The following is a 25,826-nucleotide window of genomic DNA, read 5'->3' on the forward strand; positions in this document are numbered from 1 at the left end:
TTGGTCCGAGGCTTCCCTCCTTGGTGTGTGGATGGCTGTTTTTACCTTATGCCTCCTCACATTGTTTTCCCTCTATGCACATCTCTGTGTCTAAATTTCCCATTTTTATTTATTTTATGTTTTAAAATTTTTATTTGTGGTTTAAAAAGACACTGCATAAAATTTCCCAACTTCACTGGTTTTTTTAGTGTACAGTTCAGTAGTACTAACTACATTCACTTTGCTGTGCAACAGATCTCCAGACCTCGTTCCTCAGTGACCAACTCCCTGCTCCTCCCTCCCACAGCCCCCAATAACTTGCTCCTTTTATGAATTTGACTACTTTAGATATCTCAAACAAGTGTAATCATGCAGTCAAATTTCCCATGTTTATTTTATTTTATTTTATTCGTTTAACAACTTTATTAGAGTATAATTGCTTTACAATGGTATGTTAGTTTCTGCTTTATAACAAAGTGAATCAGTTATATATATACATATGTCCCCATAACTCTTCCCCCTTGCATCTCCCTCCCTCCCACCCTCCCTATCCCACCCCTCTAGGTGGTCACAGAGCACCGAGCTGATCTCCCTGTGCTATGCGGCTGCTTCCCACTAGCTATCTATTTTACATTTGGTAGTGTATATATGTCCATGCCACTCTCTCACTTTGTCCCAGCTTACCCTTCCCCCTCCCCGTATCCTCAAGTCCATTCTCTAGTAGATCTGCCTCATTATTCTTGTCTTGCCCCTAGGTTCTTCTGACCATTTTTTTTTCTTTCTTTCTTTTTTTTTTTTTTTTTTTTAGATTCCATATATATGTGTTAGCATACGGTATTTGTTTTTCTCTTTCTGACTTACTTCACTCTGTATGACAGTCTCTAGGTCCATCCACCTCACTACAAATAACTCAGTTTCGTTCCTTTTTATGGCTGAGTAATATTCCATTGTATATATGTGCCACATCTTCTTTATCCATTCATCTGTTGATGGACACTTAGGTTGCTTCCATGTCCTGGCTATTGGAAATAGAGCTGCAATGAATATTGTGGTACATGACTCTTTTTGCATTATGGTTTTCTCAGGGTATATGCCCAGTAGTGGGATTGCTGGGTCGTATCGTAGTTCTATTTTTAGTTTTTTAAGGAACCTCCATACTGTTCTCCATAGTGGCTGTATCAATTTACATTCCCACCAACAGTGCAAGAGGGTTCCCTTTTCTCCCCACCCTCTCCAGCATTTATTGTTTGTAGATATTTTGATGATGGCCATTCTGATGGGTGTGAGATGATATCTCATTGTAGTTTTGATTTGCATTTCTCTAATGATTAATGATGTTGAGCATTCTTTCATGTGTTTATTGGCAATCTGTATATCTTCTTTGGAGAAATGTCTATTTAGGTCTTCTGCTCATATTTGGATTGGGTTGTTTGTTTTTTTGATATTGAGCTGCATGTGTTGCTTGTATGTTTTGGAGATTAATCCTTTGTCAGTTGCTTCATTTGCAAATATTTTCTCCCATTCTGAGGGTTGTCTTTTTGTCTTCTTTATGGTTTCCTTTGCTGTGCAAAAGCTTTTAAGTTTCATTAGGTCCCATTTGTTTATTTGTGTTTTTATTTCCATTTCTCTAGGAGGTGGGTCAAAAAGGATCTTGCTGTGATTTATGTCATAGAGTGTTCTGCCTATGTTTTCCTCTAAGAGCTTTATAGTGTCTGGCCTTACATTTAGGTCTTTAATCCATTTTGAGTTTATTTTAGTGTATGGTGTTAGGGAGTGTTCTAATTTCATTCTTTTACATGTAGCTGTCCAGTTTTCCCAGCACCACTTATTGAAGAGGCTGTCTTCTCCACTGTATATTCTTGCCTCCTTTATCAAAGATAAGGTGACGATATGTACATGGGTTTATCTCTGGGCTTTCTGTCCTGTTCCATTGATCTATATTCCTGTTTTTGTGCCAGTACCATACTGTCTTGATTACTGTAGCTTTGTAGTATAGTCTGAAGTCAGGGAGCCTGATTCCTCCAGCTCCATTTTTCTTTCTCAAGATTGCTTTGGCTATTCAGGGTCTTTTGTGTTTCCATACAAATTGTGAAATTTTTTGTTCTATTTCTGTGAAAAAATGCCAGTGGTAGTTTGATAGGGATTGCATTGAATCTGTAGATTGCTTTGAGTAGTAGAGTCATTTTCACAATGTTGATTCTTCCAGTCCAAGAACATGGTATATCTCCCCATCTATTTGTATCATCTTTAATTTCTTTCATCAGTGCCTTATAATTTTCTGCATACAGGTCTTTTGTCTCCTTAGATAGGTTTATTCCTAGGTATTTTATTCTTTGTGTTGCAATGATAAATGGGAGTGTTTTCTTAATTTCACTTTCAGATTTTTCATCATTAGTGTATAGGAATGCAAGAGATTTCTGTGCATTAATTTTGTATCCTGCTACTTTACCAAATTCATTGATTAGCTCTAGTAGTTTTCTGGTAGCATCTTTAGGATTCTCTATGTATAGTATCATGTCATCTGCAAACAGTGAAAGCTGTACTTCTTCTTTTCCTATCTGGATTCCTTTTATTTCTTTTTCTTCTCTGATTGCTGTGGCTAACACTTCCAAAACTATGTTGAATAATAGTGGTGAGAGTGGGCAACCTTGTCTTGTTCCTGATCTTAGTGGAAATGGTTTCAGTTTTTCACCATTGAGGACGATGTTGGCTGTGGGTTTGTCATATATGGCCTTTATTATGTTGAGGAAAGTTCCCTCTATGCCTACATTTTGGAGGGTTTTTATCATAAATTGGTGTTGAATTTTGTCAAAAGCCTTCTCTGCATCTATTGAGATCATATGGTTTTTCTCCTTCAATTTGTTAATATGGTATATCACGTTGATTGATTTGCATATATTGAAGAATCTTTGCATTCCTGGGATAAACTGCACTTGATCATAGCGTATGATCCTTTTAATGTGCTATTGGATTCTGTTTGCTAGTATTTTGTTGAGGATTTTTGCATCTATGTTCATCAGTGATATTGGCCTGTAGTTTTTTTATTTGTGACATCTTTGTCTGGTTTTGGTATCAGAGTGATGGTGGCCTCGTAGAATGAGTTTGGGAGTGTTCCTCCCTCTGTTATATTTTGGAAGAGTTTGAGAAGGATAGGTGTTAGCTCGTCTCTAAATGTTTGATAGAATTCACCTGTGAAGCCATCTGGTCCTGGGCTTTTGTTTTTCGGAAGATTTTTAATCACAGTTTCAATTTCAGTGCTTGTGATTGATTGGTCTTTTCATATTTTCTATTTCTTCCTGGCTCAGTCTCGGAATGTTGTGCATTTCTAAGAATTTGTCTATTTCTTCCAGGTTGTCCTTTTTACTGGCATAGAGTTGCTTGTAGTAATCTCTCATGATCCTTTGTATCTCTGCAGTGTCAGTTGTTACTTCTCCTTTTTCATTTCTAATTCTATTGATTTGAGTCTTCTCCCTTTTTTTCTTGATAAGTCTGGCTAATGGTTTATCAATTTTGTTTATCTTCTCAAAGAACCAGCTTTTAGTTTTATTGATCTTTGCTATCGTTTCCTTCATTTCTTTTCCATTTATTTCTGATCTGATCTTTATGATTTATTTCCTTCTGCTAAGTTTGGGGTTTTTTCTGTTCTTCTTTCTCTAATTGCTTTAGGTGTAAGGTTAGGTTGTTTATTTGAGATGTTTCTTGTTTCTTAAGGTAGGATTGTATTGATATAAACTTCCCTGTTAGAATTCCTTTTGCTGCATCCCATAGGTTTTGGGTCATTGTGTTTTCATTGTCATTTGTTTCTAGTTATTTTTTGATTTCCTCTTTGATTTCTTCAGTGATCTCTTGGTTATTAAGTAGTGTGTTGTTTAGCCTCCATGTGTTTGTATTGCTTACAGATTTTTTCCTGTAATTGATATCTAGTCTCATAGCATTGTGGTCAGAAAAGATACTTGATAAGATTTCAATTTTCTTAAATTTACCAAGGCTTAATTTGTGACCCAAGATATGATCTATCCTGGAGAATGTTCCATGAACACTTGAGAAGAATGTGTATTCTGTTGTGTTTGGATGGAATGTCCTATAAATATCAATTAAGTCCATCTTGTTTAATGTATCATTTAAAGCTTGTGTTTCCTTATTGATTTTCATTTTGGATGATCTGTCCATTGGTGAAAGTGGGGTGTTAAAGTCCCCTACTATGATTGTGTTACTGTCGATTTCCCCTTTTATGGCTGTTATTATTTTCCTTATGTATTGAGGTACTCCTATGTTGGGTGCATAAATATTTACAATTGTTTTATCTTCTGCTTGGATTGATCCCTTGATCATTATGTAGTGTTCTTGTCTCTTGTAATAGTATTTGTTTTAAAGTCTATTTTGTCTGATATGAGAATTGCTACTCCAGCTTTCTTTGATTTCCATATGCATAGAATATCTTTTTCCGTCCCCTCACTTTCAGTCTGTATGTGTCCCTAGGTCTGAAGTGGGTCTCTTGTAGACAGCATATATATGGGTCTTTTTTCTCTATCCATTCAGCCAGTCTGTGTCTTTTGGTGGGAGCATTTAATCCATTTACATTTAAGGTAATTATCGATATGTATGTTCCTATTACCATTTTCTTAATTGTTTTGGGTTTATTATTGTAGGTCTTTTCCTTCTCTTGTGTTTCCTGCCTAGAGAAGTTCCTTTAGCATTTGTTGTAAAGCTGGTTTGGTGGTGCTGAATTCTCTTAGGTTTTGCTTGTGTGAAACTTTTAATTTCTCCATCAAATCTGAATGAGATCCTTGCTGGGTAGAGTAATCTTGGTTGTAGGTTTTTCCCCCTCATCACTTTAAATATGTCCTGCCACTCTCTTGTGGCTTGCAGAGTTTCTGCTGAAAGATCAGCTGTTAACCTTATAGGGATTCCCTTATGTGTTATTTGTTGTTTTTCCCTTACTGCTTTTAATATTTGTTCTTTGTATTTAATTTTTGATAGTTTGATTAATATGTGTCTTGGCATGTTTCTCCTTGGATTTATCCTGTATGGGTCTCTCTGTGCTTCCTGGACTTGATTAACTATTTCCTTTCCCATATTAGGGAAGTTTTCAACTATAATCTCTTCAAATATTTTCTCAGTCCCTTTCTTTTTCTCGTCTCCTTCTGGGACGCCTATAATTCGAATGTTGGTGCATTTAATGTTGTCCCAGAGGTCTCTGAGACTGTCCTCAATTCTTTTCATTCTTTTTTCTTTATTCTCCTCTGCAGTAGTTATTTCCACTATTTTATCTTCCAGGTTACTTATCCGTTCTTCTGACTCAGTTATTCTGCTATTGATCCCTTCTAGAGAAGTTTTACTTTCATTTATTGTGTTGTTCATCACGGTTTGTTAGCTCTTCAGTTCTTCTAGGTCCTTGTTAAACGTTTCTTGTATTTTCTCCATTCTACTTCCAAGATTTTGGATCATGTTTACTATCATTATTCTGAATTCTTTTTCAGGTAGATTGCCTATTTCCTCTGCATTTGTTACGTCTGGTGGGTTTTTGCCTTGCTCCTTCATCTGCTGTGTGTTTCTCTGTCTTCTCATTTTGCTTAACTTACTGTGTTTGGGGTCTCCTTTTCGCAGGCTGCAGGTTCATAATTTCCGTTGTTTTTGGTGTCTGTCCCCAGTGGCTAAGGTTGGTTCAGTGGGTTGTGTAGGCTTCCTGGTGGAGGGGACTAGTACCTGTGTTCTGAGTGATAAGGCTGGATCTTGTCTTTCTGGTGGGCAGGTCCACGTCTGGTGGTGTGTTTTGGGGTGTCTGTGACCTTATTATTATGATTTTAGGCAGCCTCTGTGCTAATGGATGGGGTGGTGTTCCTGTTTTGCTAGTTGTTTGGCATAGGGTGTCCTGCACTGTAGCTTGCTGGTCGTTGAGTGGAGCTGGGTCTTGGCGTTGAGATGAAGAGCTCTGGGAGATTTTCACCATTTGATATTACATGGAGGTGGGAGGTCTCTTGTGGACCAGTGTCCTGAACTTGGCTCTCCCACCGCAGTGGCACAGCCCTGACGTCTGGCTGGAGCACCAAGAGCCTGTCCTCCACACGGCTCAGAATAAAAGGGAGAAAAAAAAGAAAGAAAGAAAGAAGAAGATAAAATAAAATAAAATAAAGTAAAATAAAATAAAGTTTTTAAAATAAAAAATAATTATTAAGAAAAAAAATTTTTTTAAGTAATAAAAAAACACACAAAAAAAGACAGAATCGTAGGACAAATGATAAAAGCAAAGCTGTACAGACAAAATCACACACAGAAGCATACACATACACACTCAGAAAAAGCAAAAAGGGAAAAAATATATATATATTGTTGCTCCCAAAGTCCACCTCCTCCTCAATTTGGGATGATTCGTTGTCTATTCAGGTATTCCACAGATGCAGGGTACATGAAGTTGATTGTGGAGATTTAATCCGCTGCTCCTGAGGCTGCTGGGAGAGATTTTTCCTTTCTCTTCTTTGTTCGAACAGCTCCCAGTGTTCATCTTTGGATTTGGCCCCACCTCTGCATGTAGGTCGCCTGAGGGCGTCTATTTCCGCCCAAACAGGACGGGGTTAAAGGAGCATGTGATTCAGGGGTTCTGGCTCGCTCAGGCCGGGGGGAGGGAGGGGTACGGAATGCGGGGTGAGCCTGTGGCGGCAGAGGCCGGCGTGGTGTTGCAACAGCCTGAGGCATGCCTTGTGTTCTCCCGGGTAAGTTCTTCCTGGATCATGGGACCCTGGCAGTGGCGGGCTGCACAGGCTCCCGGGACGGGAGGTGTGGATAGTGACCTGTGCTCACACACAGGCTTCTTGGTGGCTGCAGCAGCAGCCTTAGCATCTCGTGCCCATCTCTGGGGTCAGTGCTGATAGCCGCGGCTCGCACCCGTCTCTGGAGCTCCTTTAAGTGGCGCTCTTAATACCCTCTCCTCGCGCACCGGGAAACAAAGAGGCAAGAAAAAGTCTCTTGTCTCTTCGACAGCTCCAAACCTTTTCTGGGACTCCCTCCCGGCTAGCTGTGGCGCACTAGCCCCTTCAGGCTGTGTTCACGCCACCAACCCCAGTCCTCTCCCTGGGGTCTGACTTCCGAAGCCCGAGCCTCAGCTCCCAGCTCCCAGCCCCCGCCCGCCCTGGCGGGTGAGCAGACAAGCCTCTAGGGCTGGTGAATGCTGGTCAGCACTGATCCTCTGTGAGGGAATCTCTCCGCTTTGCCCTCCGCACCCCTGTTGCTACGCTCTCCTCCGTGGCTCCGAAGCTCCCCCCCTCCGCCACCCGCAGTCTCCGCCCGCGAAGGGGCTTCCTAGTGTGTGGAAACCTTTCCTCCTTCACAGCTCCCTCCCACTGGTGCAGGTCCCGTCCCTATTCTTTTGTCTCTGTTTTTCCTTTTCTCTTTTGCCCTACCCAGGTACGTAGAGAGTTTCTTGCCTTTTGGGAGGTCTGAGGTCTTCTGCCAGCGTTCAGTAGGTGTTCTGTAGGAGTTGTTCCACATGTAGATGTATTTTTGATGTATTTGTGGGGAGGAAGGTGACCTCCGCGTCTTACTCTTCCACCATCTTGAAGCTCCTCCCAAATTTCCCATTTTTAAAAGGACTTCAGTTGTACTGGATTATGACCCACCCTTATGACCGCATTTTAACTTGATTATCTCTGTAAAGAACCTATTTCCAAATACAATCACAACATATAAATTTGGGGTTGGGGCACAATTTAACTCGTAAGTCTCCAAAAGGGACAATTCCTTGTGCTTCTAGAATAGCTTGTTGATTTTCTGAAGATTTGGTTTGTTCCTTGCTCTAAAGTGGGCACAAGTACGGAAATTTTAGGGATGGAAAAGGGTGAGAATATTGGAGTGGATGCTTTGGGAATTCTCAGACATAGACAAGCATGAGACTGCTGGCAAACTGTGAAGTACTTGATGTTTCATGTGAATTACCATGCTTAAGATTCAACTTAAGATTGATATGACAGTTCACAAGTAATTTGACCTCCTGGGTAGCTTTTCATTAACTTTATCTCTGGCTCTGATCTTTCAGTAACAGACAATAAAAGGGTTGAAAGAGGCAGAGGCTCTGTACGTGGCAGAACCCTGGGACTTGCTGTGAGGGACGTGGTAAATGGAAAGAAGACAAAACCCTGTTGTACCCTTATTCTGGCCACAAGAGTGTACCCTATTCTGCTTACAAAAATCTAGCTGTGGAGAGAAATGGGGAAATAATTCCTTTAACAATAATTAGAACCAGAAAGGAAATAGCAGAGAGGGTGTAAGTAGAGATATTTCTGTTTACAAATCTCAGTGAAATCTTAGGAAAATGGTGAGGAAAAAAAGGTGAGAGAGTAGTTCTTGTATAGCTATGGGAAGGAAATAGTGAAAGGAGCATTTCTGGAAGTGATTGTGCTGTAGGGTGTGGGATAGCCAGCTGCAGAAAGTTGCCCCATCCTGACACTCCTGTAGGGCCTGGCTCAGCTCCAGCCCCATGTGCTCATCCCATTCAGTTGTGTGCACCCAGCTGCACATCCACCCCAGTGATCTGGGCTCCCTTGCTCTCTGATTCCCTGGCTCTAAATGTGGGCTGTCTGTTTGTGCTTCCCCATTTTACCACCCATGCAGTCCTCACTCCAATTGCTGTGCGAGTCTTTGCTGAGCAGGCTCCCTTGCTCTTAGAGATGCTGTCAGCATTGGAGAAGAGAAGATCCCTCTGCTAGTTCAGTAGTGCCACGGAACCCCAACCACAGGTTCTTGCTTCTCCTTCTTTTCTGGCTGAAGGAATGAATTTGTAGCTAGACTGATCAACCCCTCTTCTGCTCCCTAACTGCTTGAGGAGAATCAAATCAGAAAGCTGCTTATGAAAACTTCCTAGAGATGTAAAAATATGTATATTTTATAGTTTTAAGGACTATGCAGCTTAGGTGTATTTGCTCTGGGGATGAAAAGCAAATTCATTGTGAAGTGGGGTGACTCACTAGTTGCTTTTATACTTGGATGCTTCAGCCTGCCATGCCTTCTGGCTGGGATTTGACATATAAATTTCATTAGAAAATATTTCTTTGGGTTGTCAGAGGTTGGAAAGAGGAATGCTGAGACTGGAGGATCACAAAGACAGGATCTGAAGTGGGCAGTATGCTAAGAGGATGCTAAGGGAAAAGAGAAATGAGAAGGGTTTTTGGTGTTATATATAAGCACTGAATTTGCTTCTTGCAGAGAGCATAATGGTTGTGGTTTCTCTGATTTGTGGAGACTGGTTTGCAGAAGCAGGGGCTGGAGCCTCCTGGAAGGCATTCTTTTTTCCCTTGACTTCCAAACTCCTTGTCCTTCTCTTCTCCTTGCCTGAAACCTCAATTTCTTTGCCTCTCCTTGTTCTCTACTCCCTCCTTGCTGTCCCATGTCATTTTTGTAGTTGTCTCAACACTCCCACAGTTGCCAGACTACTTGTCTTTCTTTAGAAGGCCCCAGTGCAAAGAGTATAAAGCTTTCTTGGAGAGGGAAGGAGGAAAGGCAGGCTCTTAATGAAAAATAAGGACAACAGGCCTTGAAATTCTAGTGGAATTCATTGAACTTCTAGACATAATATTACTGGAATGGTGTTTCTGTTTTGATTCTCAAACTAGTGTTAAATGTCAGGTCAGGACCCAAGCTTTCAGTATAATTCTTAACAGTTTCTCATCTCAAAATAAGGGAATAACATTGACTTCTCATGGTGGATGACAACAGTAACTCCTCTGGAGGAGGCTTTTCTTGGCACTTTGGTTAGAAAAGGCTCTTATATGATTACATCATTTGGTGATAGAAGCTAACAATTTCTGCCTCTTCCTTCCTTCCTTCCTTTCTTTCTCTTTCGTTCTCTATCAAGAGTCAATCATGTGGTCTTATCTCCCTTGCTAGTTGACTTGGAGGTGGGCAGATGACCCAGTCCTGGCCAGTGGAACCCAAAGGTCAATCTGCTCTGGAGCTTCTGGGAAAGGTTTCTATAACTCAAAAAGAAAACAACAACAAACAAGCAAAAACAGATACTCAGTATGGAATGTCCCTCTTCTTCACTGCATGTTGTCTGTCACCTGTGATGCTTAGAATTGCAGCCTCCTGGGACCATGAAGGCAGGCAATACTGATACATCAGAGTGGAAGAGTGAAAGAACTTAGGTTCTAGCGATCATCCTACCAGTGGGTTTTTTGTTATGTTTGTTGTTTGTTTTGTCATGCTTATTATTGGTTAAGCTATTTTTCAGTACAGCTTGATCTGAGAAGTTGGTTTATCGTTTACTAATATAATTCTTTCAAATATATCTTGGACAAATATGAGGTAAGTCTATAGACATAGAATGAAATACAAGCAGCTACAAAGAAGAAATACAGGGAGGGAGTTAAGAACATAGGCTCTGCAACCAGTTACCTCAGTGTGCCTCTCTCTTCCATCTCTTAGTACCTTAGTACCTTAGGCTGAAGCTGGGGAAATTATTTAGCCTTTCTGTCTCTCAGTTGCCTGGTATGTAAAATGGGGATAATAATGGTACTTGCCTAGGGCTAAATGATTAATGGAGGCAAAGTGCTGAGCACAATCGCTGGCACAGATTACATACCCGATAAATATTAGCTATTGTAGTTGTTGTATTTGAAATATCAACAAGAGTTCCAGAGAAGGTTTAAAAATTGTCAGATTTTGGTGAAAAAAAGTTTCCAAAAGATAAAAAATGTTATGACTGTACATGATTTTCACTGCTAAATTACAAAAATAAAAAAAAGATCTGATAATAAAGATGCATAGAATGTAGAATATTTTCAAAAACGAATATATAGAATGTTTTGTTTTCACAGAAAATTTTAAGGTGATATAAAAAAGTCAAAGAGACATAATAGCACTATGCTGCACTAAATTGAATATTATCATACAGAAAAGAATGAATTGTGATTTAACAGCTAATCTGAGAATGGTAGGAAATAGAAGAAAGTTTTAGGGACGGATTACCCAACATTTGTGTTTACCCCAAAGGTAATGCTTCCTTCAAGTAGCAATGGATGGTTGGGATTTAACTATTGACTAATATAAATTTGGGCTTTATCTGTGAATCCTGATTACTCATATCAAATCATTAGGGATAGTTGGGAGTTAGTTGCATTGCAGGATGGAATAACATGACGACTGGTTTAGATTGTTTTCAAGTGAAACAAGAGTGTCACATCCATCCCCAAGCTGAATACTTATTACCTCTTAAAACACACCATGAAATATTTACTCCCAATACATGTTTGTGTTGACCTTATGATGTGGAAGTGTTCAGTTGTAAAGTGTTTTGCTGGAAATAAATAGTGTGTGAGATCAGTTGACTTAAGAATGTGAAACTGACTTTTAGCTGTAGCTGCTTATCAGAAAATCTTGGTAGTATCCTAGCATTCCCTGTGGAATTCTGTAATAGTTTAAGTGTCATGCAAAACATTTTGCCATTTATCATTATAATGTAATAGAGAGGTACCTTATGGGGATGAGGCTAGAAAAGGCTTTTTTATGATTACATCATATGGTGATAAATGCTAACAATTTGCGCTTATTATGAGAACAGTTTTCTGAAGAGAATTCTTGATAAATTTTGCAATTGCTCTTCCCTAGATGTATATAGATATAACATATTATATCATAAGTATAGATAACAAAGTTAGAAATAGGCAAGAAGAATTTAGAATTTGTCTGGATAGAACAGATAAGAATTTGTGCATGCTTGTCCGGTTTCGTTTTGATTAAAGGATGACTGGGAAGAATGGGAAAAAAGAACAATTCTAAGAAAATATTTACTGGAATTACAATCCATGCCTTCTGGAATAAATTATTGAAGGGCACATATGCAGAGGTCAGAAAGAATATTCCTTAGATATTTGAGTTGGAACAATACGTGGACTGAGAATTATTCAATATCCAGAGATCAGTATATCTGTATTCTTAAAGCTCAGATCACGAGATAAGTAAGAGACCTTGTACTGCCCCTAGGAGTTTATTTTGGAGCTGCTGAGCTGAGGACATGTGTACTTCAGAAATGAAGGTGTCTTTCTGTCTCCAGTAACTTTAGGGCTAATGTTACCAGGCTATGAAGAGTTCAAAGGCTCTGCTAGTACCCACCTGTTACTATATATCTGGAGGAAGGTAAAGTGTCCCTGTATTTTACTTGACTGGCTAATAAGTCAATGTCAGTCAACCAAAATTTCATGAATGTTTACTATAGACTTAGCATTGTGAAATATACTATGAGATGTCAGGAAAGCGTAATCCATGGCTCCTACTCACTAAATGCTATAATCAGGATTTATAACCAGGTCTACCTGACTCTAAATCCTATATATTTTAGTATGCTATACCATTGGCTAGGCATTTCTTTTACATTATTTTATTTAATATTTACAGTAAGCTTGCAAAGAAATTATTATTATTTATAATTTATGCAAGAAACCTCAGCCATTACAGCAGAAGGAACCCAGTTAGGGATATAAGAAATGGAAAAGCATTTTTCAAAATCAAAGGAACTAAGCCGATTGCACCCTATATACAGGCTCTTGCTTATGCAGCTGCGAAAGCATTATCATTCTCATTTTATATGAGGAAACAGAGGTCCAGAAGAGGTAAATAAACTTCCTAAGTTTTTATTGTTGGAGCAGTATATGCAGAGCTCATATATAAATCCAAGCCTGTTGAGTTTCCCCTATCTCATGCTGCCTTCCTTGAGACTGGGGATTTCAGCCTGGCCATGACAGACAGGATTTTTATGGACAGACAGGAAGAGTATATGTAGGAATGAAAACCACCCATCTCTTAAGGTGATTAGAGAGATGCCCATGTGACTCTAAACAAGGCCAACCCTCCTTGGAGGACTTTGCTTATAATAGGTACTTAATACCCATTAGTTGAATGAGTGAAGATCTGAAAATTTTGATCCAGATTCTTAAACATGCCCTTAAGGGACTTTTTCATGAACCAAAACATTTGTCTTCAAAGGGTGTTCAACACACTATATTAGCCCAGTTTTCTTTTGACAAATGCTTGGTGATCACTAATTTTAAAACTATGGAGATGAAGAAGACAATCTGAATTGGAACCCACCCTAGAACATTCAATGCATATGGGAATAGGTGCCCTTATCCCATCTGCTTCTGGAGGATGTAGAAGCCACAGGCCAACAGTAAGCGTTTTCATATTACCATTTATCAGGGCTCAGTGGCGCTCACCAGATGGGCTTTTATGAGCCAGTAGAGTTGTTTCTCTTTCTACGGTAGCTTACCTACATCCTTTTTATTAAATTGTAATTTGACTCTGAAGTACCAGAAAATGAACTGCTTGGTGTAATCATTAATTTGAAAAGTTTAAATATCACCCATTTTGTGCATGTTGTATTTCAAGATTTAAAAAAAGTTCATTTAAAGGGTGAAAAAAAGTAGCGACAGCAGTCTTTTCCAAGAAACATCAGGGTTTCCATCGTTAATTAGTTAATATAGTACTTGTAAAGTGCTTAGAAGATGAAAAGCACCATGTAATTAAGTGTCGCCTTTCTTATCAGTACCAGTAGACTTTAATCACATTATAAGGTCATAGCCTATCTATTTTGCTCCACTGGAGAGTTTTTTTTTTTTTTTTTCCTTTCTTATATTGTAGGTATTTCTTTAGAAGAAAATAAGGAAAGAAATTATTCTCCCTGGGTTTCTGTCAATGTTTTCTGCCCTTAAACCAATAGAGACTTCTATGGTTTTTGTGGGATTTGTAATCCAGTCATGGGTTCATAATGCCTGGGGTGTGGGGCTGGGGGACTGGAGGGGGTCTGGAGTGGCAATGAAATGTAAAACCTCTCTAATCCTGACCTCCATCCTCTTTTCAGTATTCAACTTCTTGCAGCCTATGGGACAGCTGTCCTCAGATGTTTACTGACCCCCTAAAAACAAAACATGATTTGAACCAAGCTTTCCACTCAGACTATTACCCCTAACTTTATTCTGATTTAAGCACTGCCATCCTTCTTTACTCTCAGGATTGTAAATTTGTAGTTACCATTTATCACTCTTCTCTTCAATCTTAGTTATCTAGGCAGTTATTAAGTCCCAGACTTATTGGATTTGTCTCCTCTTTACCAAGACCCCAGTGACAGCTTTGGTTTAGGTCTTCTGGCCACTTGTCACTTTTCTGCTTCCCGTTGTTTATAATATAAGCACATTCTTAGATTTTGAAAGGGTCCTTGAGCATCCCAGATGGAAGTTCTTTTCCCTTTAAGCAAGGAATTCTATTTAAACTATGAAAAATAGCCTCATACACTGTGAATAGCATTTGTTATTATTACCTTGTGAGGTTAATACCTTACAATTCTACCATAAGCAGAGGTCCTGCCTAGGAAAGTCCTAACAGTTTGTTGGGGGAGATAACGAAGTAGATTTTTTTTTCCATTAGTGAATTGTTTATTTTGAAATTAATCAAGGTTGTCATATTCTTTAAACTTTTACATTAAAGACATAATTTAAACAAATTATTTGTTTATAATGCCAACACCAACTATGTAGGGAGAAACAAAGCAATGAATTCATAATCACATAGAGTTACTTATGTAGGGGAGGAAGAATTCTCTTCTACCCTCTTGGGTGTCTGGCTGGGCCTAAGAATTACACTGACATAAAACAGATGAACAGGAGCAAAGCATACATATTTTATGGAAATTTTACATGTAAATGGGAGGCTTCACAAGAGAATGAAGACCTGAAGAAGTGACCAGAGAAGGAAGCTTTTATATCTTTTAGACAAAGGAATGAAAAATTTGTGAAGAATTCACAAGACAAAGGGGTTGGGGCTATGGGTAGTAAATAATGAAGAAGTAACTAGAAAGATAAGGGTTAGCTTAACAGGTTTGTTTATATAGCCTCCTTGGCCCTAAATTCCCAGTGGTGATAAGGATGTCTTCTACCCTCCTGGTAGAGGGAGAATGCCTTTTCACATGTAGCCATAATCCCTATGGTTGTTTCAGCCTTTGGTCTGTATTTACTTAAATAATTTCAAAGCTTCCCACTATCATCATTTTACCATAGCATCTCTGTTTTGGAGTTCTTTGTTCTGATTCACCTTGTCTTTGATTGGAATTACTATTCAGTAGTTTTTTTAGGAAGGATTGAGTTCATGTGCTTTCATTTAAGTAATGTTTTATTTGCTCTTTTTTTCCTGAGCTCATTAAATATACTTTAAAATCTCCTTTTGAACAAAAAACCAGAATGTTTCACAAATTTGTCATCCTTTCTCAAGGCCCATGCTCATACAACCTCAATCTTTAAAATTATAGGACATGTACTGTAGCCTATAGGCTGTATGATATTACTATCATTTAGCTTATCGGCAATAGCCTTGCTTTGAGTAACGCTGTTGTAAAGCTATGGGGCAAAGCCTGGACATTTTCCCGTTTATAAATTTTACATTTTATTTTATTGTATTTTTTTAAAATTTATTTATTTATTTATTTTATGTTGGCTGCATCAGGTCTTCGTTGTTGCGCGCGGGCTTTCTCTACTTGTGGCAAGCGGGGGCTACTCTTCGTTGTGATTTGAGGGCTTCTCATTGTGGTGCCTTCTTTTTTTGTGGAGCACAGGCTCTAGGTGCACGGGCTTCAGTAGTTGTGGCAAGTGGGCTCAGTAGTTGTGGCTCGCGGGCTCTAGAGCGCAGGTTCAGTAGTTGTGGTGACGGGCTTAGTTGCTCTGCAGCATGTGGGATCTTCCCAGACCAGGGCTTGAAGCCATGTCCCCTGCATTGGCAGGCGGATTCTTAACCACTGCGCCACCAGGGAAGTCCCTTACATTTTAAAAGGTTTTTTTTTTAACATCTTTACTAGAGTATAATTGCTTTACAGTGGTGTGTTAGTTTCTGCTTTATAACATAGTGAATCAGCTATACATTTACATATATCCCCATATCTCCGCCCTCTTGCGTCTCCCTCCCACCCTCCCTATCCCACCCCTCTAGGTGGTCACAAAGCACAGAGCTGATCTCCCAGTGCTATGCGGCTGCTTCCCACTAGCTATCTATTTTACACTTGATAGTATATATAAGTCCGTGCCACTCTCTCACTTCGTCCCAGGTTACCCTTCCCCCTCCCCCTGTCCTCAAGTGCAATTTCTACATCTGCATCTTTATTCCTGTCCTGCCCCTACGTTCTTCATAACCATTTTTTTTTCTTAGATTCTGTATATATATGTGTTAGCATATGGTATTTGTTTTTCTCTTTTTGATTTACTTCACTCTGTATGACAGACTGTAGGTCCATCCACCTCACTGCAAATAACTCAATTTTGTTTCTTTTTATGGCTGAGTAATATTCCATTGTATATATGTGCCACATCTTCTTTATCCATTCATCTGTCAATGGATACTTAGGTTACTTCCATGTCCTGGCTATTGTAAATGGAGCTGCAATGAACATTGTGGTGCATGTCTCTTTTTGAATTATGGTTTTCTCAAGGTATATGCCCAGTAGTGGGATTGGTGGGTCGTATGGTAGTTCTATTTTTAATATTTAAGGAACCTCCATACTGTTCTCCAGAGTGGCTGTATCAATTTACATTCCCATCAACAGTGCAAGAGGGTTCCCTTTTCTCCACACCCTCTCCAGCATTTATTGTTTGTAGATTTTTTGTTGATGGCCATTCTGACTGGTGTGAGGTGATACCTCATTGTAGTTTTGATTTGCGTTTTGCTAATGATTAATGATGTTGAGCATTCTTTTATGTGTTTGTTGACAATCTGGATATCTTCTTTGGAGAAATGTCTATTTAGGTCTTCTGCCCATTTTGGGATTGGTTTGTTTGTTTTTTTTGATATTGAGCTGCATGAGCTGCTTGTAAATTTTGGAGATTAATCCTCTGTCAGTTACTTCATTTGCAAATATTTTCTCCCATTCTGAGAATTGTCTTTTCGTCTTCTTTATGGTTTCCTTTGCTGTGCAAAAGCTTTTAAGTTTCATTAGGTCCCATTTGTTTATTTGTGTTTTTATTTCCATTTCTCTAGGAGGTGGGTCAAAAAGGATCTTGCTGTGATTTATGTCATAGAGTGTTCTGCCTATGTTTTCCTCTAAGAGCTTTATAGTGTCTGGCCTTACATTTAGGTCTTTAATCCATTTTGAGTTTATTTTTGTGTATGGTGTCAGGGAGTATTCTAATTTCATACTTTTGCATGTAGCTGTCCAGTTTTCCCAACACCACTTATTGAAGAGGCTGTCTTTTCTCCACTGTATATTCTTGCCTCCTTTATCAAAGATAAGGTGACGATATGTGCATGGGTTTATCTCTGGGCTTTCTATCCTGTTCCATTGATCTATATTCCTGTTTTTGTGCCAGTACCGTAGTGTCTTGATGACTGTAGCTTTGTAGTATAATCTGAAGTCAGAGAGCCTGATTCCTCCAGCTCCGTTTTTTGTTCTCAAGATTGCTTTGGCTATTCGGGGTCTTTTGTGTTTCCATACAAATTGTGAAATTTTTTGTTCTACTTCTGTGAAAAATGCCAGTGGTAGTTTGATAGGGATTGCATTGAATCTGTAGATTGCTTTGGGTAGTAGAGTCATTTTCACAATGTTGATTCTTCCAATCCAAGAACATGGTATATCTCTCCATCTATTTGTATCATCTTTAATTTCTTTCATCAGTGTCTTATAATTTTCTGCATACAGGTCTTTTGTCTCCTTAGGTAGGTTTATTCCTAGATATTTTATTCTTTTTGTTGCAGTGGTAAATGGGGGTGTTTCTTTAATTTCTGTTTCAGATTTTACATCATTAGTGTAGAGCAATGCAAGAGATTTCTGGGCATTAATTTTGTGTCCTGCTACTTTACCAAATTCATTTATTAGGTCTAGTAGTTTTCTGGTTTCATTTTTAGGATTCTCTATGTATAGTATCATGTCATCTGCAAACAGCGAAAGCTTTATTCTTCTTTTCTGATTTGGATTCTTTTTATTTCTTTTTCTCCTCTGATTGCTGTGGCTAAAAATTCCCAAACTATGTTGAATAGTAGTGGTGAGAGTGGGCAACCTTGTCATGTTCCTGATCTTAGTGGAAATGGTTTCAGTTTTTCACCATTGAGAACGTTGATGGTTGTGGGTTTGTCATATATGGCCTTTATTATGTTGAGGAAAGTTCCCTCTATGCCTACTTTCTGCAGGGTTTTTATCATAAATGGGTGTTGAATTTTGTCAAAAGCTTTTTCTGCATCTATTGAGATGATCATATGGTTTTTATCCTTCAATTTGTTAATATGGTGTATCACATTGATTGATTTGCATATATTGAAGAATCCTTGCACTCCTGGGATAAACCCCACTTGATCATGGTGTATGATCCTTTTAATGTGCTGTTGGATTCTGTTTGCTAGTATTTTGTTGAGGATTTTTGCGTCTATGTTCATCAGTGATATTGGCCTGTAGTTTTCTTCTTTTGCAACATCTTTGTCCGGTTTTGGTATCAGGGTGATGGTGGCCTCATAGAATGAGTTTGGGAGTGTTCCTCCCTCTGTTATATTTTGGAAAAGTTTGAGAAGGATAGGTGTTAACTCTTTTCTCAATGTTTGATAGAATTCGCCTCTGAAGCCATCTGGTCCTGGGCTTTTGTTTGTTGGAAGATTTTAAATCACAGCTTCAATTTCAGTGCTTGTGATTGGTCTGTTCATATTTTCTATTTCTTCCTAGTTTAGTCTTGGGAGGTTGTGCTTTTCTAAAAATTTGTCCATTTCTTCCAGGTTGTCCATTTTATTGTCATAGAGTTGCTTGTAGTAATCTCTAATGATCCTTTGTATTTCTGCAGTGTCAGTTGTTACTTCTCCTTTTTCATTTCTAATTCTGTTGATTTGAGTCTTCTCCCTTTTTTTCTTGGTGAGTCTGGCTAATGGTTTATCAATTTTGTTTATCTTCTCAAAAAACCAGCTTTTAGTTTTATTGATCTTTGCTATTGTTTCCTTCATTTCTTCCATTTATTTCTGATCTGATCTTTATTATTTCTTTTCTTCTGCTTACTTTGGGATCTTTTTGTTCTTCTTTCTCTAATTGCTTTAGGTGTATGTTTAGATTGTTTATTTGAGAGTTTTCTTGCTTCTTTAGGTAGGATTGTATTGCTATAAACTTACCTTTCAGAACTGCTTTTGTTGCATCCCATAGGTTTTGGGTAGTCGTGTTTTCATTGTGATTTTTTTCTAGGTAGTTTTTGATTTACTCTTTGATTTCTTCAGTGATCTCTTGGTTATTTAGTAGCATATTGTTTAGCCTCCATGTGTTTTTGTTTTTTATAGTTTTTTTCCCTGTAATTGATATCTAGTCTCATAGCATTGTGGTTGGAAATGATACTGGATACGAGTTCAATTTTCTGAAATTTACCAAGGCTTGATTTGTGACCCAAGATAGGATCTATCCTGGAGAATGTTCCATGAGCACTTGAGAAGAAAATGTATTCTGTTGTTTTTGGATGGAATGTCCTATAAATATCAATTAAGTCCGTCTTGTTTAATGTATCATTGAAAGCTCTGTTTCCTTATTGATATTCATTTTGGATGATCTGTCCATTGGTGAAAGTGGGGTATTAAAGTCCCCTATTATTTTTGTGTTACTGTCAATTTCCCCTTTTATGGCTGTTAGCATTTGCCTTATGTATTGAGGTGCTCCTATGTTGGGTGCATAAATATTTACAATTGTTATATCTTCTTCTTGGATTGATTGCTTGACCATTATGCAGTGTCTTTCTTTGTCTCTTTTGATAGTCTTTATTTTAAAGTCTATTTTGTCTGATATGAGAATTGCTGCTCCAGCTTTCTTTTGATTTCCATTTGCATGGAATACCTTTTTCCATCCCTTCACTTTCAGTCTGTATGTCTCCCTAGGTCTGAAGTGCGTCTCTTGTAGACAGCATATATACGGGTCTTGTTTTTGTATCCATTCAGCCAGTCTATATCTTTTGGTTGGTGCATTTAATCCATTTACAATTAAGGTACTTATCGATATGTATGTTCCTATTACCATTTTCTTATTTGTTTTGGGTTTGTTATTTTAGGTCTTTTCCTTCTCTTGTGTTTCCTGCCTGGAGAATTTCCTTTAGCATTTGTCTTAAAGCTGGTTTGGTGGTGCTGAATTCTCTTAGCTTTTGCTTGTCTGTAAAGGTTTTAATTTCTCTGTCAAATCTGAATGAGATCCTTGCTGGGTAGAGTAATCTTGGTTGTAGGTTTTTCCTTTCATCACTTTAAATATGTCCTGCCACTCCCTTCTGGCTTGCAGAGTTTCTGTTGAAAGATCAGCTGTTAACCTTATGGGGATTCCCTTGTGTGTTATTTGTTGCTTTTCCCTTGCTGCTTTTAATATGCTTTCTTTATATTTAATTTTTGATAGTTTGATTAATATGTGTCTTGGCGTGTTTCTCCTTGGATTTATCCTGTATGGGTCTCTCTGTGCTTCCTGGATTTGATTAACTATTTCCTTTCCCATATTAGGGAAGTTTTCAACTATGATCTCTTCAAATATTTTCTCAGTCTCTTTCTTTTTCTCTTCTCCTTCTGGGACGCCTATAATTCGAATGTTGGTGCATTTCATGTTGTCCCAGATGTCTCTGAGACTGTCCTCAATGCTTTTCATACTTTTTTGTTTATTCTGCTCTGCAGTAGTTATTCCACTATTTTATCTTCCAGGTCACTTATCCGTTCTTCTGCCTCAGTTATTCTGCTATTGATTCCTTCTAGAGAATTTTAAATTTCATTTATTGTGTTGTTCATCACTGTTTGTTTGCTCCTTAGTTCTTCTAGGTCCTTGTTAAACGTTTCTTGTATTTTCTCCATTCTATTTCCAAGATTTAGGATCATCTTTACTATCATTACTCTGACTTCTCTTTCAGGTATACTGCCTATTTCCTCTTTTTTTGTTGGGTATAGTGGGTTTTTACTTTGCTCCTTCATCTGCTGTGCGTTTCTCTGTCGTCTCATTTTGCTTATCTTACTGTGTTTGGGGTCTCCTTTTCACAGGCTGCAAGTTCGTAGTTCCCGTTGTTTTTGGTATCTGTCCCCAGTGGCTAAGCTTGGTTCAGTGGGTTGTGTAGGCTTCCTGGTGGAGGGAACTAGTGCCTGAGTTCTGGTGGATGAGGCTGGATCTTGTCTTTCTGGTGGGCAGGTCCACGTCTGGTGGTGTGTTTTGGGGTGTCTGTGACCTTATTATGATTTTAGGCAGCCTCTGTGCTAATGGATGGGATTGTGTTCCTGTCTTGCTAGTTGTTTGGCGTAGGGTGTGCAGCACTGTAGCTTGCTGGTCGTTGAGTGGAGCTGGGTCTTAGCGTTGAGATGGTGATCTCTGGGAGAACTTTCACCGTTTGATATTACGTGGCGCCAGGAGGTCTCTTGTGTACCAATGTCCTGAACTCAGCTCTCCTACCTCAGAGGCACAGGCCTGACACCCGGCCGGACTGCCAAGACCCTGTCAGCCACATGGCTGAGAAAAAAAGGGATAAAAAAAGAAAGAAAGAAAGAAAAAAAATTATTAAAATAAAAAATAATTTTTAAAAACAAAAAAAGTAATTAAAAAAAGGAAAAAAAAAAAGAATGAAAGAAAGAAGAGAGCTGCCAAACCAAAAAACAAATCCACCAATGATAGCAAGCACTAAAAAGTATACTTAAAAAAAACAAAAAACAAAAAAACTGACAGACAGAACCCTAGGACAGATGGTAAAATTGTCCATTTGTGACAAAATCACACAAAGAAGCATACAGATACAGACTCACAAAAAGAGAAAAAGGGAAAAAAAATATATATCGTTGCTCCCAAAGTCCACCACCTGAATTTTCGAATGATTTGTTGTCTCTTCAGGTATTCCACAGATGCAGGGTACATCAAGTTGATTGTGGAGATTTAATCCTCTGCTCCTGAGGCTGCTGGGAGAGATTTCCCTTTCTGTTCTTTGTTTGCACAGCTCCTGGGGTTCAGGTTTGGATTTTGCCCCTCCTCTCCCTGTAGGTCGCCTGAGGGCCACTGCTCCCTGCTGAGACAGGATGGGGTTAAAGGAGCAGCTGATTCGGGGACTCTGGCTCACTCAGGCCGGGGGGAGGGAGGGGTACGGAATGCGGGGTGAGCCTGTGGTGGCAGAGGCCGGCATGACGTTGCAACAGCCTGAGGCGCGCCTTGTGTTCTCCCGGGTAAGTTGTCCCTGGATCATGGGACCCTGGCAGTGGCGGGCTGCACAGGCTCCCGGGAGGGGAGGTGTGGATAGTGACCTGTGGTTGCACACAGGCTTCTTGGTGGCTGCAGTAGCAGCCTTAGCGTTTCATGCCCATATCTTGTGCCCACGCTGATAGCCACGGCTTGTGCCCATCTCTGGAGCTCATTTAGGCAGTGCTCTGAATCCCCTCTCCTTGGGCACCCTGAAACAATGGTTTCTTGCCTCTTAGGCAGGTCCAGAGGTTTCCCTGGACTCCCTCCAGGCTAGCTGTGGCACACTAACCCCCTTCAGACTGTATTCACGCAGCCAACCCCAGTCTTCTCCCTGGGGTCTGACCTCCGATGCCCGAGCCTCAACTCCCAGCCCCCACCCGCCCCGGCAGCTGAGCAGAGAAGCCTCTCGGGCTGGTGAAAGCTGGTCGGCACTGATCCTCTGTGTGGAAATCTCTCCGCTTTGCCCTCTGCACCCCTGTTGCTGCACTCTCCTCTGTGGCTCCGAAGCTTCCCCCCCAACCCTGCCACCCCCTGTCTCTGCCCACGAAGGGGCTTCCTATTGTGTGGAAACTTTTCCTTCTTCACAGCTCCTTCCCAGTAGTGCAGGTCCCTTCCCTATTCTTTTGTCTCTGTTTTTTCTTTTTGCTTTTGCCCTACCCAGGTACACGGGGAGTTTCTTGCCTTTTGGGAAGTCTGAGGTCTTCTGCCAGCGTTTGGTAGGTGTTCTGTAGGAGTTGTTCCACATGTAGGTGTATTTCTGATGTATTTGTGGGGAGGAAGGTGATCTCCACGTCTTACTCCTCTGCCATCTTGAAGGTCTCCCCCATTTTAAAAGGTTTTATTGTGCTTTATCATATACACATATAACAGACACTTAATTGTTGGAATTTCGTTAGAGATCCTCTAGTCAACCTTGAACTCCATGAATTTTTTTGTCTTCTTACAATACCATTGAAAAATTTCCAACTCCTGCTTGAACTCTTCCACTGACATGGTGCTCGCTATTTTAGCTGAAGCTCTTTTGATTGTTGAAAATTCTTATATTGAAAAGAAATCTCTGTCATTGTCATTCCTGCTCATTAGCTGGTATAATGAAAGTATGCCTATCTCCTCTTCCTTGAGATTCTTTCAACAATTTGAAGAATATGTCTAACCTAATTCTTCTCCACTCACACTTTCCTCCTTTGTTATCTCTATTTTGAAGAAAGGTCTTCTGGGAAAATTTACCTGTAATCTTCCCTTCTTTTTAATTAACCCGATACCTTTTTAAGTTACTTTACTTCCTTTTTGAGAATTCTGTGCAAATATAGTTTATGAGTATGGATTGTTTTGTGAGTAAAATTATAAAGTAGCAAGTCATTTGTGTTAAGAATATACATGATGTCTGTATAGTTTAAATTCATATCTACTAAGAGGATGACATCAATGCTTGTTAAATAAAAATATCAGACACATATCGAGGACTGATCTTGTGTTCCCAAAACACACAAAAAATCTATGAGACCACATAAAAACTGTCCATTTAGGCAGGGAGCGTACAGTACAAGACATTGGGAATAGAGGTTCCCTCCACTGGGTGAGGGAAGGACAGCACAGGCTGCTTAATCCATTAACGTAGGAGATAAAATCCTCTAAAAAGCCATTCCAGGATGGAGAAGCTTTGAAGATGGTTTTCATCTCCAATTTCTGTGGACATGTCTGACCTTTAATATTATTAAGTAAGTTAAGAACTAGAGGAAACATCAGTGTCCTTTCTCTCCCTCTTCTCCATTTCTTTCTTTCTTTTTTTTTCAGAATAAATAGAAGATGGAGGAGAGACAGACTGCTGTTGTTGGTTTCTCAGCAGGACTGGGGAAAAACTCTCAGTGGCAGAGTAAGTGATAAAAAACCTTAGAACTTTTTTTGAAATGTAAATCTAAATATGCTTAGTGGTCAGTATTCCTCTTAATGACCTAGTGATAATTATCCAGAATGAAACCCAAACTATAGCACCATGAGCACACAGTATTTTCAAATTCTTGATCTGGACCGCTTCTTTGACTAATGCATCTCATTTTCATCATCCTATTTAGGCTGCTTTATACTGTTGGCTCATATTGATTTTATCCTTAAAGAAATTAGCAGGTAATTTTCATAAGAAATGTAGTTAAAGCAGATCTCCTTATGCTATATTTGTGCAATTAAAAAAAATCTCCAAATTTAAGTGTAGGATTTTACATTTATTCTTGTCTAATTTTTTTGATGTAGTTTCAAACACCAAGATAATTTTGAATATTAGGTCCATCAGTCATCACACCAGTGCTTTATTTGGCTTTCTATGAGCACCTGATAAGGATATCTTCATGTGTCTTCATTTAGATAAAAAATTACAAGGAGTTGAATAAGACAGGAGCAAGGTCGGGGTCCTGTGGCACGGCACAAATATTCTAGGTGGATATTTGGCCATTAATCAATGTTCTGGATACTTCATGCAGATCAGCTGGCCTTGAATCCATGCAACTCTTTTCCATGCAGCCAAAATTTCAGTGTTTTAGCCATGTGAACCAATAAGCTCACGTTTTAATGCAGATGTCTAAAATTAAGATATATGGTATAGACAGCATTCTACAATATAATATGCCATTCTTAAATATTTGATTTTTTCCCCCAATTTCTTCTTTATTATTGATCTTTTCATTTATGTTTAATTAAGCTATTTGGTCATTTTTTCCCCCCAAAGTACTTCTTTAGCCATTCTCATTATTCTGCTCTGTTATCACTTTGAGGCATTCTTAATGGAACACGTAATTGCAGTTGTGCTGATACATAGATATATACCCAAAGGAAATGATATGCTTGGTTACTTACTGATTATTTATATGAGAATTAAGAATCATGTCTGTTTAGCATTAAGCTTGAGTGGTTCTTAACATTTGAATGTTAGCTTTCTAAAGAAACCAAAACAAAGCATTTTATCTTCAAAATATTGAGCTATAGAAATGGGGAAATTGTTTGATTTAATTTTCTCCCATCCAGATGTAACTTGTGGGATCTAGCCTACAGGTGAAATAATAAGAAAAGATCAGAGGCAAAGAATGGCAGGATGCTAGAAATTTTAAATGATTTCAATAAAATCTTATGATCTATCACATCAAGTGCTTTGAACCAGTTCCAGACAGAAAAAAAGATGAGTGAAAGGCAAACACATAGGATATTTAATAATGAAGGATGAGTTTGGCAGATGGTAGGTTCCCTTCTCTGTTCCCAAGCAGGGTAGGATAAAGTAGACTTTCCTTTGTAGAAAAGAGAAAATAGCTCTTTTGCACCTTGATAGACACCTGCAGATCTGGGTGTGTCCTCAATCTTTGTCTGATATCTCTGTAATAAGATTCTGAAATAGAGCCTGTCTGGGATATATTGGCAGAGATTCTTTCTTCATACTTCAAATAACAATTGTGAAAAACCAGTTCTGAATCACTACATTAGAATTCTCTCATGATCACTTGCAATGAGTTGTCAGTATCAGAGAAATTAAAGGAATATATAAGAACATCACAACAGTTAGGCTACATAGTTAGAACTCTTTTATCTGTCAAGAGGCCAGTTATATAATTATAACATTTCTGAGTTGTAACAGTCTTTGAGATTGTTTAGTCCAACCCCCATATTTTTGGAGCTCAATGATTTATTTGCTTTTGGGAAAGGATTTTCAAAT

At 38.9% G+C, this 25,826-nt stretch overlaps 1 protein-coding gene across 2 annotated transcripts in view; it reads left to right on the plus strand.

Annotated features, from left to right (window-relative positions):
• Positions 1-25,826, plus strand: part of METTL4 (methyltransferase 4, N6-adenosine) — a 473,984-nt gene that overhangs the window by 120,534 nt on the left and 327,624 nt on the right. For both annotated transcript variants that reach the window (XR_009497264.1, XR_009497265.1), the window contains exon 9: positions 23,927-24,005. The gene's annotated coding sequence lies outside the window, so the exon portion shown is untranslated. The remainder of the gene's footprint in view (positions 1-23,926; positions 24,006-25,826) is intronic.

The sequence above is a fragment of the Balaenoptera ricei genome, chromosome 14, assembly GCF_028023285.1.
Source record: "Balaenoptera ricei isolate mBalRic1 chromosome 14, mBalRic1.hap2, whole genome shotgun sequence".
Lineage (NCBI taxonomy): Eukaryota > Metazoa > Chordata > Mammalia > Artiodactyla > Balaenopteridae > Balaenoptera > Balaenoptera ricei.